This window comes from Vombatus ursinus, unplaced genomic scaffold, assembly GCF_900497805.2.
Source record: "Vombatus ursinus unplaced genomic scaffold, bare-nosed wombat genome assembly UNPS02014826.1, whole genome shotgun sequence".
NCBI lineage: Eukaryota > Metazoa > Chordata > Mammalia > Diprotodontia > Vombatidae > Vombatus > Vombatus ursinus.
This window is the reverse complement of record NW_020954604.1, coordinates 4,809,875-4,827,279: the sequence shown is the minus strand read 5'-3', so window position 1 is coordinate 4,827,279 and position 17,405 is coordinate 4,809,875. Positions and strand designations below refer to the sequence as shown.

The window sequence follows — 17,405 nt, the reverse complement described above, 5'->3', positions numbered from 1 at the left end:
GCATCCACACTTACAACATCAGTATTCTGTATTTTAACATATAGAGAACATTTCTTCTTGGAGGAGATCCCTTATCCTATGACCTCAACTATATGGAACAAGTCAAATAAAGTCAATAAGCATTATTAAGTGCTTACTATGTTCCAGGCACTATATTAAGTGCTAGGAATATACATATAACCAGAAATGAAGACATTTCCTGCCTGTAAGTGGCTTACATTCTAGTGAGAGAAAGCACATAAAGATAAACTGAAAAGTAGGTATATGTGTGTGGGGGAGGTGAGACTTGCCAGAGCATGGTAGGGAAAGCATGGTAGAAGTGTCATTGAGATTAAGTGTACAATATAGGGTAGGAAAGTCAGTGCAATTTAGTGTCAGTGAAGGAAGCAAAAAAAAAAAATGAGTAGCTAAAATAGGTGAGACACAATCCATGGACAAAAATTCATACATTTACAGGAGAATCCTTCATGCTTTTTATTAGGATCCTCTTTACTCTTTAGGCGTAGTTTTGACAAGCTCAAAAAAAGTCATCTGATTACCCATCCTAAATAAGAAAGAAGGAACAAACTGCTTTTTTAAAATTTTTTTTTCTTATTTTGTATTTATGTTTTAGTATTTTAAGTTTATAATGTTTCTTTTTCTTTTCTTATTGTATATTTAAATTTTGGTATTTAAGTTGAAAATAAATTGAAAAGAAAATACAATTGGCCAAATGGAAAAGAAAGTACAAAAGCTAACTGAGAAAAACAACTGGTTAAAAGTTAGAATTGGTCAAGTGGAAGCTAATGAGACATCAAGCATCAACCAAACAAATTCAAATGAATGAAACAAATAGAAGAAAATGTAAAATACCTCATTGGAAAAACAACTGACTTAGGTAAATAGATCTAGGGGAGACAATGCCAGAATCATTGGACTACCTGAAAGTCATGATCAAAAGGAGGACCTGGAGGGCATCTTTCAAGAAATAATCAAGGGAGGGGCAGCTAGGTGGCACAGTGGATAGAGTAGCTGCCCTGGAGTCAGGAGGACCTGAGTTCAAATCCAGACTTAGACATGTAACACCTACTAACTGTGTGACTCTGGGCAAGTCACTTAACCCAACCCCAAATGCCTCACACACATATTATATATAATATCAAGGAAAACTGTCCTTATATCCTAGAACCAGAAGGCAAAATAGGCATTGAAAGAATCCACCAATCATCTCAGAAAAGAGATCCCAAAAATAAAATTAATAAAAATAATAAAACAAAATAAAACCTTCAAGGAACATTATAGCCAAGTTTCAGAACTATCAAGTCAAGGAAAAAATACTGCAAGTGATCAGAAAGAAACAATTCAAATATTGGGGAGCCACAATCAGGATTACACAGGACTTAGCAGCTGCAATATTTAAAGGATTTGCTGTCATGGAACATGATATTCTGGAAGGCAAAGGAGCTAGGACTATAATCAAGAATCATCTACCTGGCAAAATTAAGCATAATACTTCAAGGGGGAAAATGGTCATTCAATCAAGTAGAAAGACTTCAAACTTTCCTAAGAAGACCAGAATTGAACAAAAAACTTGATCTCCAATATCAAGACTCAAGAGCAGCCTAAGAAGTGAAAAAAAGAAAAAAAGAAAACATAAGAGATTCAATGGAACCAAACTGTTTACATCCCTATATGGGAAGATGATACTCGTAATTAAAAAATTGCACTACTAGTACTATAATTAAAATGAAAATACATAGATAGAGGGGATGGGTATAAGGTGAACTTGAGGGCATGACATAAAAATAATTAAGGGATGAGAAAGAAGAGTATACTGGGTGCAGAAGGAAGGGAGAGGTAAAATGGGATATATTATTTCACATGAAGAGCTGCAAGAAATCTCTTACAGTGGAGGGAAAAATGAGAGGGTGGGCTATGGGCATTGTTTGAACATTACTCTCATCAGTATTGACTCAAAGAGGGAGTAATATACACAGTCAATTGAATATAGAAATATTAGAAACAAGTAGAATATAGAATATTGTGGAAGGGGAGGAGATTAAGTAAGGTGGGGGGTTGACAGAAGAGAGGGCAGACTAGGGGAGGCAGTAGACAGAAGCAAAATACTATGGAGGAGGGAAAGGGTGAAAGGAGAGAGAGGACAAGCAGGAGGAAAAATAGGATGAAAAGAAATACATAGTTAGTAATCATAACTGTGAATATGAATGGGATGAACTCTCTCATAATATGGAAGTGGATAGCAGAGTGGATTAAAAACTACTATCCTACAATATGTTGTTTATAAGAAGAAACACACTTGAAGCAGACATACACACACACACACACACACACTACACAGAGTAAAGATAAGGGCCTAGAGCAGAATCTATTATACTTCAGCTGAAGTTAAAAAAAAAAAAAGTAGGGGCAGCAATCCTGATCTCAGACAAAGCAAAAGCAAAAATAAACCTAATTAAAAGAGATAAGGAAGGAAACTACATCTTGTTAAAAGGTACCATAGACAATGAAGGAGTATCAATACTAAACATATATGCATCAAGTAGTATAGCATCCGAATTCTTAAAGGAGAAATTAAGTGAATTACAGAAAGAAACAGACAGCAAAACTATACTAGTGGGGGACCTCAACTGTCTCCTCTCAGAAGTTGATAAATCTAACCAAATAATAAACAAGAAAGACATTAACGAGGTGAATAGAATATTAGAAAAGTTAGATATGACAGACCTTTGGAGGAAACAGAATAGAAACAGAAAGGAGAAAACTGGAGGCAATGAGATACAATGAGACATGTTCTATATTAGGAGTTTGGGATCCTAGAATTATGCTGAGAAAACTGGAAAAAAATAGGGCATAAACTAGCTATAGATCAACATCTCATGCCATATACCATAAGGTCAATTTAGATATAGATATAAAGGTGATTTAGATATAAAGGGTTCCACCCTAAGCAAATTAGAAGAGCAAGAAATAGTCTACCTGTCAGATCTATGGAGAAAGGAAGACCAAACAAGAGATAGAGAGCATTATAAAATGTAAAATAGATAATGTTGATTATATTAAATTAAAAAAAAAACTTTTGCACAAACAAAAGCAATGCAACCAAGATTAGGCAAAAAGCAGAAAGCTGGGAAACAATCTTTACAGCAAGTGTCTCTCTGATAAAGGCCTCATTTTTCAAATACATAGAGAACTGTCAAATGTATAAGAATATAAACCATTCCTCAACTGGGACATAGTCAAAGGATATGAATAGGCAGTTTTCAGATGAAGAAATCAAAGCTGTCTATAGGTGTATGAAGAATTGCTCTAAATCACTTTTGATTAGAGAAATTAAAACAACTCAGGTACCATATCACACCTATCAGATTAGCTAATATGCCAAAAAAGGAAAATGATAAATGTTGGAGAAGATGTGGGAAAACTGGGAAATTGAAACACTAATGCACTGTTGGTAGAGTTGTGAACTGATTCAACCATTCTGTAGAGCAATCTGGAATTATGCCCAAAGGCCACCAAACTGTGCATACCCTTTGATCCAGCAGTTCCACTGCAAGGTTAGTATCACAAAGAGATCATAAAAAAGGAAAAGGACTGACATATATGTGCAAAAATATTTATAGTAGCCCTTTTTGTGGAGGCAGAATATTAGAAATAGAGGGGATGCCCATCAGTTGGGGGAATGGCTGTATAAGCTGTGATATATGAATGAAATGGAATACTATTGTCCCATAAGAAATGACGAGCAGGTTGATTTCAGAAAAACCTAGAAATACTTGCATGAACTGATGAAAAGTGAAATGAACAGAACCAAGAAAACATTGTACACAGTATCAGCAACACTGTGTGATGATCAATTCTGGATGACTCAGCTCTTCTCAGCAACACAATGATCCAAGACAGGTACAAAGGACTCACAAAGTAAAATGCTATCCACATTCAGATAAAGAACTGATGGACTCTGAATGCAGATTGAAGCATACTTTTTTCATTTACTTTATTCTTTTCCATGTTTTTTTCTTTTGATCTGTTCTTTCTTTCACAACTGTGACTGATATGGAAATTTGATTTACATGATAGCACATGTATAACCTATATCAAATTGTGTACCATTTTAGGAAAAAGGGAAGGGAGGGCTAGAGGGAGAAAAATTTGGAACTCAAAATCATGTAAAAATGAATGCTAAAAATTGTTTTGACATAGAATTGGGAAAAATACTATTAAAAAAGGAAATAATATAATCCTTGAGATCCCAGAATCCCATTTGCAGCATGAGGAGATATCAAAGGAAGCCTTTAATTGAGGTTGTTGAGAATGTCCTTTCATCAAAGGCAGCAAATTGTGCAAATTATCTTTAGAAAGACTTCTAAAATGAATACTTCTAGGTATAATTTTAGTTCTTCGGAAAAGGCACATATGTAGGCACTCTCATTCCTCAGAATTAGAGGCAATGAGATACAGTGAGACATGTTCTATATTAGGAGTTTGGGATACTAGTTTCAAATCCCAGTTCTGCCACTTACTACCTGTGTGACCTTGGGTAAGTCACATAGGAAATATAATGCCACTGTGCCAGGTTCCACCTGGTGGTCCCTTCCCCTCTTTTAGCTTCCTTTTGTGTGTTGTTTTCCTCCACTAAGTTGTAAACTTTTTTAGAGCAATGATTGCCTTTTTTTTTTTTCTATTTGTATCCCTTGCATTTAACACAGTCTCTGAGACTTGTCAGAGCTTAATAAATGTTTACTAATTTGAACTGAAGTGGCTTAACCTCTTTGGACTTTACTTTTTTAATTAGTGAAATGAGGGGGTTTGGTTAGATAGCCTTTAAGATCCTTTTTTTGCACTAAACATGTGATTATATTTGCATAAAATATTACAATTACTCAAGTAACATGTTATATTTTATTGCTCCTTGTGGGCAGGAACCACTTAATTTTTGTATTTGTATCCCAGATGACTAATATAGTTTTGTATTAGGGTAAATAATAGACATTGAACAAATGTTTATTGAATTAATAAGTGAATTGATGTCATTAGGGGGTATCTTAATTTTAAATCAGTTGGCTGTGTCCATATCACATTGTAGGACTTGTTACTTCCAGTCTTACATGTAGACAGCTAATCCCAGACAGGGTAAATGTTAACATTAGTCACTGAGCGTGACATCATAAAGAAGTTCTGTCCACTGTCCCCATAAAGACTTTTTAATACTAAGATGTATATAAAAAAACCAAATGACTTGATTCAACATGCAATTTGAAAGGAAGCATGGTATAGTGCTAAGGCAATTTGTCTTGGAGTCAGAAGCTCTGGATTTGAGTCTTAGTTCTGATATTTGCTAGCTATAGGCAAAAATCCCTTTAATTCTCAGAGCTTCAGTTTTCTTATATATATAATAAGAATAATAATACTTGTACTACCTGCCTTTGTGAAAATTGTTACAGGGATATTGTAAACATCAAGTTCTATATAAATTAGTTATTATTAGTAAAAGTAATCTGGAGCTAATTTTATTCCTTTCAAAAATCATCTTGTGTACTATACAAGGCAGGCCTAGTTCCAGTGATTGAAATAAAATTAAATATTCATGAACTGTAAAATGCAATAAAAATAAATTTGCCTGCAATAAAAGATTTTAAAATTATGTAATTAATAATTGAATTAGAGTCTGTTTCCTTCTGCCTCCATATTCACCGTTATCAGAAAGATGTCTGGCCAAGCATCGGCAATTCCTTTAAATGAAGCAGTTAGGTGGCACAGTGTATATAGTGCTAGATACAGTCAAGAAAATCTGAGTTCAAGTCCTGCCCCAGAAACTTACTGACTGTGTGACCCAGGGCAAGTCATTTAGTGTCAGTTTCTTCAGTTTGTCAATTTCATCAATTTGTCAACTTTTGTTGAGCAGCTGGGTGGTGCAGTGGATAGAGTGCCAGGCCTGGAATCAGGAAGACTCGTTTTCTTGAGTTCAAATATGGCCCCAGACACTAGCTGTGTGATCCTGTTCAAGTCACTTAACCCTGTTTGCCTCAGTTTCCTCATTTGTCATTAATTGCCATTAGTTTCCTCAGTTTGTCAAGTAAGATTTATTAAGCAAATACTATGTGCTAAATGCTGGGAGTGCAAAGAAAAGCAAAAAAGCATTCCCTGCTCTCAAGAAGCTCATAGTCTCATGGGGGAGACAACATGCAAGGAACTATGTACAAACATGAAATATGCAGGATAAATTGGGAATAGTCTCAGAGCATTGGCAAATGTTTCTTACTGAAGCTGGGACTTCAGCTGAGATTTAAAGGAAACCAGGGAATTTGGTAGGTGGAGATGAAATGGGAGAGTATTCCAGACATGGGGGACAGCCAGGGAATACCTTTGGAGTTGAGAGATGGTATAAAAAACAGCAAAGAGACCAGTGTCATTGGATCACAGTGTAGGTAGAGGGGAGTAAAGTGTAAGAAGACTGGAAAGGTAGGAAGGGGAAAAATTATGGAGAACTTTATTTCTAAAATGGGAACAATAATACCACCTACCTCACCGGGGGGTCGTGGAGATCAAATAAAGTAATATATGTATAGGATATGCATGTTGCCCTTGTAGGTCGTGAGTATTCTGAGATGGATTCGTCTAAATGTAGCTCTTGGGAAGGCTTTGATGGATAGCTTGGGATTCTTAGCACTCTCCAAGGGAAACCAATTCCTCACTAGTAGGGAGCTGTAGAAGGGGCCATGATACTGACTATGCTATTTCCCCCTGAGAGAGGGGGGTACCAGACTAAAATGATATCTATCAGCTTCCCTCTCCCTTACCATTATTATTCTAGTGAGATGATTTTTATTAGGTTTAACATACTTTCATGATCACCATTCCTTAAAGAAGAAAGGGTATCTTAAGCTTATATTAGAAACCTTGACCCCTTCCCACCAAAATGCTAGTTATTCAAAAGATCATGATGTATAGTGAATGAGTAAACCCCTCTATCCAAGCAGATAGCAAATAGAAATCAGAGAATTTATGTAGATGATAGCTATGTCCTGATTAATGTAAACAATGAATCTCTAGAAGTGGTTTCATGTATTCAAATCATTCCATCTGAAGTTATAATTATGTAAAATACGGTAATTGGTTTTAGTGCAAAGCAATGTATAGTGACAATTTAAATAACGTGACCAATTCAGGGGATTCATTGTTTGAACTAATCAGGACCTATGTGTAAATATATATCATGCAATACACAGAATGAATGAGCTCTCCCACCCTACTATAAGTGAGATATCTCAGGTCAGCCAAGAAAGAGGTCCCAATCTCACCAAAGGGCCTCAAAGTCTCCAGAGAGGCAAACTAGAAATCAGGGATATGCTTGAGGGAACTGACTTTCTCCACAATGTCTGCCTTCCAAAGTCTGTTCTCTTTCTCCATAGATCTCTCACAGAGGAAAGACTGCAACCAGGTATGTCCTTTTTTGAAGAACCAAGGAAGAAAAACCATCCAAAAAGAAGGCATTCATGTACTAAGACTATAGTTGATGTCACATGAGACCTGGCAGTTTCTAAAACAAGAGAAATACAATATTCCCAAAGCAAAAGATACAGGCTTACAAGCAAGAATAACACCCAGGAAAACTGAATATAATCTTATAGGGAGGGGGAAAAAGTTCTTTAATGGAATGGAGAACTTTCAAAGTATTTCTGATGAAAAGACCAGAGCTGAGTAAGAACTTTGAAATATAAATGCAGGTTTGTAGAGGAACCTAGAAAGTTAGGTTTATTTGAGTGATTGGAAGGAGCTGTATGATAATCCAGGGCTTATATTTTAATAGTAGTAGAAGAAATTTGTGCCTTCAGAACCTTCATATTTTCAAAGGTATTAAGGGAATTAAGAAAAATAGTAGAGGACCTAGGTGGCGGAAGGATTGGTTACGTTCTGAGGGTTCAAAGAGGGGAGAGAGAAGGAAGGGCAAAAGGAACAACATGCCAGTTACAATATTGAAGGGAGGAAGAAGAGGGTGAAGTTTGCTACTTCTCATACTTGGGTTACATGAGAAGAATATGAGAATAGAGAAACAAGGGAATATGGGATAGGAGGTAGTTAATTGGGAGGAGGATAATAACAGGATGGGAATAGTCTTAAGTAAAACACTTTTTGATCCTGAAGGGGAACTAAAAGGGAGGAAAAAGAAAGAACTAGAATCTAAGAGGACGCCCTAGATTGCTTCTTAGACAATTGGATGACTGACCAATAGGTAACTAAACAAATTGTATATGAATGCAATGGAATATTCTTGCTACCTGACTGTTATCTTAGAACAAGGGGCAAAGAGGGGGAAAACAAAAACAAAATAAAAAAAAAAAACTTGGACTTTTAACAGAAAGGTTAAGAGATTGCTGGTGCCTTGGTATAATTCTCAGGAAACTGCTGAAAGAGCTATGATACACTACATGTGTACAAGTGTTTAATTTACGAAGGAAAAAAATCTCTCTAAGTAGACATTTTCCTAATAATTTCAATATACAATGCATATCTCCAACCCCACACAAGGATTTATTCATCATTTTTTCTTTTATTTTTTAAATTTAAAAAATTAACTTGAACTTAAAAACCAAAGAAAATGACATTAAAAAAATAAATGCAATAGAACACAAAAAAGAATTCTTTGTGAAACTGAGTATTTCAAAATTTTAAAAAATATATAATACATTTTACATGTTACTTTCAAAAGTATATTGCTTTTTTTCTGTTTTTTTTTCATTGAAATTTATAAAAAAAAGTTGATATAATGACACCCCTCTTTTTTTGGGCATTACTGTTGCTAGCCTCATCCTCAACCTCTTAAGTAACACGAGTGAGAAACAAACACACAACATTTTGTAATAAATAAGCATAATCAAGCTAAATGCATCCATACAGTAGACATGTCCAAAAATATTTGTCTCTGAAGCTTGTGTCCGTCACTTCTCTGTTAAGAAGTAGGTGACATGCTTCGTCAGAGGGCCTAAGGAGACATGGTTAGTCAGTGCTTTGATCAGAATTCAATGAGGTAATTTCTAGAATAATTATTAGAATGTACAACAGGTAGGCTGCCCACCCTGAATTAATAGTTGCCTCCCAAAGTAGTTAAATGTGCCAAGGTCTAGCTATACAAATGATGGAATCATGAGTTCAGAAAAATTGTTCATGCCTTCATCTACTTGTACCTCATTAGTCTCCTCTCTTAACCCCTCCCTCTCCCCCAACATTCAAGGCATTATCAAAAGTGAGACTTTGTTGTTGATCATTTTAGCATTGAGATCTTCTCTCAAGAACAATCCAGACACAAATTGTACAGTTGCTGATAAAATACTGCTGCGGAAGATTCACCACTGCCTGCCCTCTACAGATGTGGAAGCTCACCATCACCATGGAAATATGACGGCTGATCACGGGTCCTTTCCTACGTCTTTTTTCAGTATCTTGAGATATAGCTGGATGTGCTCTTTTTTTTAGTAAAAACCCTTGTGTGCATAATTTACTTACTGGACTCTGCTTGATTTCTTTCGTTGTTGTATTGGTAATTCTTAATGTAAAACTGTCCATTTAGAAAGCATTTGTTGCTAAATATTATGGAATGGGAGGATAGAAAATAATCACCTCTGTAGCTTCTGAAATTAGCTCCTTGAACTTAGGATAGGAGTGCCATCTTTGCAGAAATAGGATAGCATCTTATTACTTCTAACAAGTATTTCTTTTTTCTTCCATTTGTACTTGTAAGCTACTTAGTCAACAGTAGGGACAAGTTGAATTGAGCTTCAACACTGATGTTGAAGGGGGTGGGGTGAGGAGAGGAAATTAGGTTAGGGCAAAATTGTTGAAAGGAAAATTAAGGGGAGATATAAAAAAGTGACTGAAAGTGGACTATGTAGTGCTGACTATTAGAAAGTTAGTCTTGAAATCCTACTACCTGTTGATCAGTAGAGTTTTTATTAAGTTACTTTGGATGATTGGAAAGAGAGGGGATTAGAAAGGTTAGCAATTATAGAGTCAGTTAGTCAACAAGCATTTATTAAGCTCTTACTATGTGCAAATCTAGGGCGTGGGGCATGATGGAGAGAAAATCTAGAGTGCAGCCTGGAGAGGAATAAATACATGGCTGGTTTAGGGGCTCTCCTTAAATGGAGGTTTTGGGAGGAGACATTCAATCAAAGAGATAGAAGCCCCAGGGAGGAGGGTATTGTATGTGTGAATTCGGGGACTGGATTGAATTTCCAGAATGAAGAGATCTGAGGGGCACCATAGAGAAAGTCTGAAGTGCAGCTTGGAGAGGGCCAGTCACAGTTACCAAATGAAGAAAAGGACAAGAAGTGTTGAGTGCTTATAGGAGCCAAGAGCTAATTTAATAGCAAGGGGCTGTGAAATGGCCAAAATTAGGTCAATCCAATAACAAGTGTTAGGTATGAATTTAATAAGCATGAGGAAATAAGGTAAAGATTGGAAGAATTAAATCCTATCATGGTTCTACTAGCAAGTTCTTCCATGAGCCCTGGTTCTGTTGTCAGAAGACCTGGGTGTGAACTCTAGCTGTGCCACTTAGCTTGATCACTACCTGTGTGACCTTTGACGAATCACCTAAACTGTCTGGTCCTCAGTTTCCACACCTATAAAATGAGAGAAAGTTTTGGTGGCACAATGGTGAGAACACTGGACCTGGAGTCAGGAAGACCTGAGTTCAATTCTGATTTTAGACTCTTACAAAGTAGTTGACCCCAAGGAAGTCACAATTTCTGCCACAATTTCCTCATCTGTATAATGGCGGATAATAAAAGCACCTATCTACCAGGGTTGTTAGGAGGAGCAAATGAGATAATATCTGTAAAGTGATTTAGAAGCATTAAAATCAAGGATGGGCAGGTAAATGTTTTACAACTGGCTTTCCACTCCTCCCCCAAATCCCCACACATTAAAGGTTAATCTGCATTACTAACATTTTCTCCCCAATTTTCTTAAGTTTAGGCAATCAACAAAACAACAAATTCCTGATATATAGCATTTGCTGATTTCTGAGGTATTAAATGCTCAAATTGAACATTAAACAATTGGCTCTAGCAAGCTGCAAACTAGTCTGAGCAGGTTCTAGCATACCTCTGCTCAAATAACTGTATAAACACTAATGCTAATGTTAATGCTAATAATAATCATGGTAATAATAATAATAATGATGATAAATGAAGAGGTTGTTGAACTCTGAGGTACCTCTCACCTCTAAATTGATGCTTTCAGTTTGGCAATCTATCTCATTTAGTGCATTTTTTGTATGGGGCATGGTGGGAATTTGAGGATGGGCAGGGCCTATGGTCTACTGGGGTTTACTGGTAACTTATTTTCCCAGCTATGACAACTTGAACGTATGCTAATGAAATGATTGTAGATCTCTCAAGCTGCTCTTGCTATTAATTTTTATATTGAAGTTATATTGTTGTTCACTAGAAACTCTATTGCTTAAGTGAAGTCTGCCCAATTAAAAGTTTAGGCTACTTGTGACCTTGGAAAAAGGCAGCTTTTTTAAATCAGTCAACTGGAGAACCACATTCACACATTTTTACTCTTTGCTAGACAGTTACTAAAAGAGTAAATATAATGGAAAATGTTGTTTTCTGTAATGGTTTTTTTCTGATGAAACTCTGTGTTTTGAACCTGAATGAACCTGTGAGCTGTTAATATATTTTTAAAAGTAGTTTCTATTTTATTTTTTCCACCAAATCTCTCTCCACAGGCACTACTTACTTACAGTGGTTAAAATAAATAAGCAAAATGATTTCCTGTCTATTTATTGATCAGTTATTTTTAGTATGTTACTTTCTTAAAGTATTTCTAAGGGATGGGATAGGAGCAAAGATCTCCTTTCCTTCCTTCTCTGTGGCATATAGAGAATGGAATAAACCATTGATAAGATAATAGATTTAGAGCTTCAAGATACCTCAGAGTTTATCTCATCTAAACACCTTATTTTACAGATGAGGAAACTGAGGCCTAAAGAGGTAAAGTGACTTGCCCAAGGTCATACAGTTAACAAGTGGCAATGAGGTCCTCTGTCCAAATCCAGTGCTCTTTCTATTGTGATTTGCTATATTGTGCTGATGCAGTCAAGTTAATTTTCTCTGAACCAGAGTTTCTACATCTATAAGATGAGGTTACACACATACATACATATACACATATCTCTCTATATACATATCTATATATCTCTATCTATAGATACATCTCTATCTTTCCATATAGATATACACACATGACATGGGCAGCAAGGTAGTACAGTGAATATAATATAATGTCAGGCCTGGAGTCATGAGGACCTGAATTCAAATCTGGTCTCAGATACTTACTAGCTGAGTGACCCTGGGAAAGTCACTTAACCTGTTTGCCTCAGTTTCCTCATCTGTAAAGTGAGTTGGAGGAGGAAATGGCAAACCACTTCAGTATCTTTGACAAGAAAACCCCAAATGGGGTCGTGAAGAGTTGGACACAGGTGAAATGACTGAATAACAATAACAATAAAATGAGCTGGAGAAGGAAATAGCAAATCACTCCAGTATCTTTGCCAAATGGGGTCATGAAGAGTCAGACACAACTAATCAGCTAAAACAACAACACATGATATGTTATAAATAAAATGTTGCATAAATTAAATAGAAAACAAATTTTATAAAATATTTTAGAATGTAAATATAAAGTAGATATAGAGTATGCATACTCTATATGTATAATATATAGTTATAGATATTGTATACATACATGTGAATATATAGATATATGTATATATACATGCATAGCATGTATATATGCATGTATACATATGTATATATTTTATGTATTGCACAATGTGTACGTATGTGTATGTATGTATGTACGTATGTTATGCATGAATATAAAACCAAGTTCACAGACCCTAGATTAAGAACCCCAGAAATAGATGTTGCCTAAGGTCCCTTCTAAGAGTCTATGCTTGTCTACAAGACAGCAATGAGAGGGGGAGGTATGAGAACTCTTTTTTTCCCCCACAAAGTAATACCAGTTCAAATTTCTGTAGGAGGAACAAGCTTCACTGTGTTTAATGACTAAAGTGTGCAGAGACACTCTTGTTGTATGGCAAGCGATTGTACAAAGAACCATTGCCTAACAATTTCCTGCTGGCCATCCTGGAATTCTGATTTCAAGCAATCTCATTTAGTATCATTTAGTGTTTTGTTTTTGTTTTGTTTTGTTTTGGTGAGGCAGTTGGGGTTAAGTGGCTTGCCTAGGGTCACACAGCTGGCGTCAAGTGTCTGAGGCTGGATTTGAACTCAAGTCTTACTGACTCCAGGGCCGGTGCTCTATCCACTGCCCCACCAAGCTGCCCCTCATTTAGTATTTAAAGCATAAAATGAAGAAGTCAATTCAAGGGCAATTAGGCTTAGTCACAGCAATGACTAAATTCAAGAGAAACAACATTCTATATAAGCAAGGATATGGACAGAGGGTAAAGTTTTCAGAGCTTTGTAATATCTCACCAGTGTTCATCACAATGAAAGGGAATGGTGGTGATCAGAATATACTATGAAAGCATTGAGTAGCATTTTGGATTCACAAGGGATCCAAGTACCTACTTTTTCAAATTATATACTTTTAGTGGTTACCTTTTGCTTTGGAGAGTTAATTTAATTAGTTAATTTAATAGTTAAGTGTCTCTTGAATCTTGAGGCTTACACATCTTCTCTAAGTACCTGGATTCATAAAGCACTTTCTTCACAATGACTGTGGGAGACAGGCAAGGCATATGTTTTACAGATGAAGAACATGAGGATTAGAGACGTTAAAAAGACTTTCCTAAGGTCTTGAATCTAGTAGTAGTAGAAGTAAGAATTGCTTCTAGGTCCTTTGCATCGACATCCAGTGCTTACAATACATGAAAAGACTCAGGATGATTTCATTGTTAGGTGACACAGGGTTCCCTTAAGCTCTAGACCAGGAGTGGGGAACCTGCAGCCTTGAGGCCACATGGGTCTCTCTAAGTCCTTGGGTGCAGCCTTTTGACTGAGTCCAAATTTTACAGAACAAATCCTTTTATATAGGGGCTTTGTTCTGTGAAATTTGGATTTAGTCAAAGGGCTGCACTTGAAGACCTAGAGGGCCACATGTGTTCTTGAGGCCGCAGGTTCCCCATCCCTGCTCTAGACTCACATGGACTAGGTTTTTTTATCTTGGAGACCTGAGGCCAATAGGTCGATTTCTTTCTTTGGATCATTACGCCCCCACTCTCCAGTAAAATTCCAAGGAAATATCTAAAACCAAGTTTAGGTATGGCTCTCGTCTAGACTCCCCCATAAGGTGGGTAATAGGGCGACATCCTCCTCATTATCCTCCTCATGTTCAGATATTTATTGAATACCTACTACGTGCTATGTGATAAGTATCCTTTCCTTCTCAATCTCAGTTTTCTTGGTGTTCATTTGTTTTTTATTTGCTTTTGTTGATATACATTGCCTTCATATTTATTTCTTATGGTTTATATTCAACTGCTTGAAACTTCTAGCAGGATAGTTTATAGTTAACCTATAACTTTAGCTATTAAAATTTTTATTTAAAGACAATTCTATTTGGTTTCTTGCCTTTCTCCTTTCCTTGGCCCTAAGCAAGTAGAATGGGACAACTAGGTGGCAGAGTGGATAGAGTGTGGGTCTCAGACACTTACTAGTTGTGTGACCCTGGGCAAGTCACTTAACCCTGTTTGCCTCAGTTTCCTCATTTGTAAAATGAATTGGAGAAGAAAATGGCAAACCACTTCAGGATCTTTGCCAAGGAAACTCCAAATGGGGTCACAAAGAGTTGGACACAACTGAGATGACTGAACAACAACAGCAACAAAGCAAATAGGAAACTTATAAATAGAGAAGGAAGGAACGTTGTTGAACATTCAGGTGGATTTCAGTGATGGGCTTCTGATTTCCCATCAAAGCTATATTTTCCCGTAGAGCCATAATTAGCCAGGGGAAAGGGGGTTTTGCCCCAGGGCATGGGCATCTTTGGGTCACACTTCCTTTTCTAGGAGAGGAGAAGTCCTTGCTTCTTCCCTGTGGCACCTACCATCACCACACCTCACCTCAAAGGCTTCTGTGGGAGATGGGAGACCCCCTCATAGCATAGCTTCATCCACAGTGGGATTATCCTTTATGCTGCTTCCCATCCTCATCTTCAAAATAAATTTCCTCCATGTGTAGTTTTAACTAGTTACATTTAGTCCGCCTTCTCTTGGAGTATGTTGAACCTGGAATCAGGAAGATGGGAGTTTGACTCCTATCTCAGGCACTTAACCATTTGTATGACCAACTTAGAATACTTAAATCTCTTTGAACTTCAGCTTCTTTAGATCTGTAATATGGAGTAAAAATACCTGTAGTACCTACCACATGAATGTTGTTGTGAAGAATAAACAAGATACTATATGTACAGTAGCTTGCAAACCTTAAAAGTACTGTACAAATATCCCTTAGTATCATTATATTCTGATTGTATGTTTCAACTTCAAAAATTTATTTTTGATTCTGAGTGTCATCAGACTTACTAAAGGCAACTAAGTGACGTATTAGATGGAGTGGTTTGACTTGGATTCAGAGAGACCTGAGTTTTAATTCTATTTCAAACACTAATTGTTCTGTTTGGTTTTGACTCACCAATGCTACGTATTCTTTCATCAATACAACTCCTTACCTTTCAGCTTCTTTTTATGTGTTGTTTTCCCCATTAGATTGTAAGCAAGGACTATCCTTTCTTTTCTTTTCCCTTCCTTCCTTCCTTCTTTCTTTGTAACCTGTGTTAAAATTATATCTTGTTCTTGTCCCCCTGACTCCCCTTCTCCCCTGACTTTTTAGCTACTATAGTAAATTAATTTATAAGTAGTTAGTATAAGGTTACAATAGTAGCAAGTATTATTGCAGAGAGAAGCCTAGAAGTCACTTATAGACTGTCCAATAAAATAAGTGAGCATGACAGTTAATTGTAAACTGTCATAAATTAAAGGAGCATAGGAGCCACTGGAAACTGTCTCATAAATTAACTTAGGCCACATCCGGAGACTATGTTCTAAGTTAGGGGAAGCCAGCTTACTGCAAGTGATGGGGTTGGAATCTGAGCCCCAGAAAGGAAAAACCCTGGACTTTCCCAAATGGCCAAATCTCTGGAGGCTATGGTCCCATCAACTAGTCTTTCATTGTGGCTACACCCAATCTCCCCTCTATTGTCTTGCCTCCCTATGGCCCCAGGCCACTTCCCACACTTGGTCCCACCTAGGTTCCATTTCCCACCCTTGGGAATTCTATTACCTCACGGACTACTTGGTGACTCTCCCACAGTCTTTCTTCCCACCGTCTTTCTGTATATAAAGTCCATCTTGTCTCCATTAAGATGCTCAGATTTTTACAATCTAGCCAATAGCCCATAGATGCTCAGACTCCTTAAGAGTCTAGGTAATATGGTGAATCTTCAATAAACTTTGTTTTTGTCTGCAAGAAGGCTTGGGTCAAATTCTTTCAGGTAGGACCCGGGTATAGTGATTCTGGGGTGCCAGGACTCCTAACCCCTAGACCGCATCACAAGGGCCCTTTGGTTTTGCTAACTGCCCATGCAAGCCTCAATGTCTGCAAGCTCAAGACAGGAGCAATAAGATCAGCAGAATACCAGCAAATGTTATGCTAATGAATGAATCCTAAGGTGTTGCTAATAATTTTGAGATGATGGGGATATGTTAATGAACTAATCCTAAGGTAAAATGGATAAGAGTTAGTCTCCTCCCAACTCTATAAAAATGAGGGTCCAAACTTCTGCCCTCCCATTCCCCCACCTACCCCCTCTGCCTAGTACTTTCATTTTTTTGTACCTCTCCCCTTTGCCATTCTCTTCTCCATAAAGCCTGCTTTCCTCCACCACACCATCTCCTCTCCCCTCACCATCTGCCTCTGCATCTACCACCATTTGCCTATGTACTTCCTGTACGGTTTGCTTCTGTAATCTCTGTGCCTTATTAAATTGTGATTGAAGAATTATTCCCCCTTTGCCATCATTGTGGTCTTTCCCAGAGAATATCCAACAAACCAGGCATGCTTGCCTCCATGGGAGCAACATGAATGAGATTATAATCTATTCACAGCCACCCAATGAATTCATGGATAGAAAGCCAGAGTAGATAGTTGAACCTCATGTCCCCTTCCAGGATACGTCCTCCTTTTTTTCCCTGGGTTTCAATAAATAAATAATAATTTCATAAATTAGTTGGCAATTCATATCCCTAGGGCTTAATGTAATGCTTGGCCACATGGTAGGTGCTTAATACATGTTTATTGACTGTTGACCATGTTACTTTGGACAAATCAGTTAATTTCTCTTTCAGTTTCCTCATCTGTTAAATTGGGATA

The 17,405-nt window shown here is 37.0% G+C and overlaps 1 protein-coding gene across 1 annotated transcript in view; it reads left to right on the top strand.

Moving 5' to 3' along the window:
- ADGRF4 (adhesion G protein-coupled receptor F4) overlaps positions 1-9,424 on the top strand; it is a 91,225-nt gene extending 81,801 nt beyond the window's left edge. Inside the window, exon 10 of the mRNA XM_027838276.1 lies at positions 9,269-9,424. The gene's annotated coding sequence lies outside the window, so the exon portion shown is untranslated. The remainder of the gene's footprint in view (positions 1-9,268) is intronic.
- Positions 9,425-17,405: the final 7,981 nt, after the last annotated feature.